The sequence below is a fragment of the Limulus polyphemus genome, unplaced genomic scaffold (genome assembly GCF_000517525.1).
Source record: "Limulus polyphemus unplaced genomic scaffold, Limulus_polyphemus-2.1.2 Scaffold1222, whole genome shotgun sequence".
Taxonomy (NCBI): Eukaryota; Metazoa; Arthropoda; class Merostomata; order Xiphosura; family Limulidae; genus Limulus; species Limulus polyphemus.
This window is the reverse complement of record NW_013666832.1, coordinates 140158-141259: the sequence shown is the minus strand read 5'-3', so window position 1 is coordinate 141259 and position 1102 is coordinate 140158.

Genomic DNA, 1102 nt, shown 5'->3' with positions numbered 1-1102 from the left:
AGTCAACTTAGGAGACGTCACTTTGGTCTTCCTGGGATTATACAACCACACCTTATCTCCTGGTATAAAACTGACTTCAGTAGATCTTTTATCATAAGTTTACTTCATCGAATCAGCAGACGTTGTTAAGTTTGAACGCACTTGATGGTGAATATCATCCATCCTTTCCGATAACACTTTCACGAATTCTGACACATTTTCAGGCAACTCTTCGTAAGGTGGGCATCCAGTTGTCAGATCCATTGGCAACCGAAGTTCCAGACCAAACATCAGCTTTGATGGAGTGTATCCAGTGGCTTCATGCTCTGCTATTCTATAGGCCATTAACAGTGGAGGTAGTAAGACATCCCAGTCACCATGGCAGCTATTACAAAACTTTGTCAATTCCTGTCCCAGTGTCCAATTGTACTTTTCTACCATCCCATCAGACTATGGACGGAGTGGCGTTCTCCTGGTCTTTCGTATGCTAAATATCTTGCAGCATTCATGGAACACAGCTGATTCAAAGTTACGCCCTTGATCCGAATGCAGTTTGTATGGTATACCAAATCTGAAGAAGAAATCACTAATAGCCGAAGCTACAGTTATAGCTTCCTGATTTGGTATTGCATATGCCTCAGGCCACTTGGTGAAATAATTCATCACCACACAAATATACCTGTTTCCAGCACGAGTTTGGGGCAAAGGACCAGCAATGTCAATGACTACTCTTTCCATTGGTGTGCCAAATTGATATAACTTCATTGGAGCACGTCCCTTATGCTTGGGTCCACTTTTAGAACAACATGTACTGCAGGTCCTGCACCATTCTTCCACATCTTGCATCATACCTATCCAGTAAAATCTGTGTCGTAGGTGACTCAATGTCTTCTCAACTCCGAGATGTCCTCCTCTTAAATTATCATCGGACTGACGCAGCACAAATTCCCGTAACTTTCTCAGTGTAACCGTTTGCCAGGTCGCCACTTTCCCATCTGCAGTTTCCCATCTACGGAGAAGAATGCCATCTTCAAGCTTCAACTGGTCCCATTGTGCCCAATAGTTCTTTGTCACAGGGCTTGAGCTAGACACCTTCTCCCAAGCAGGGTGCAAAACACTTACT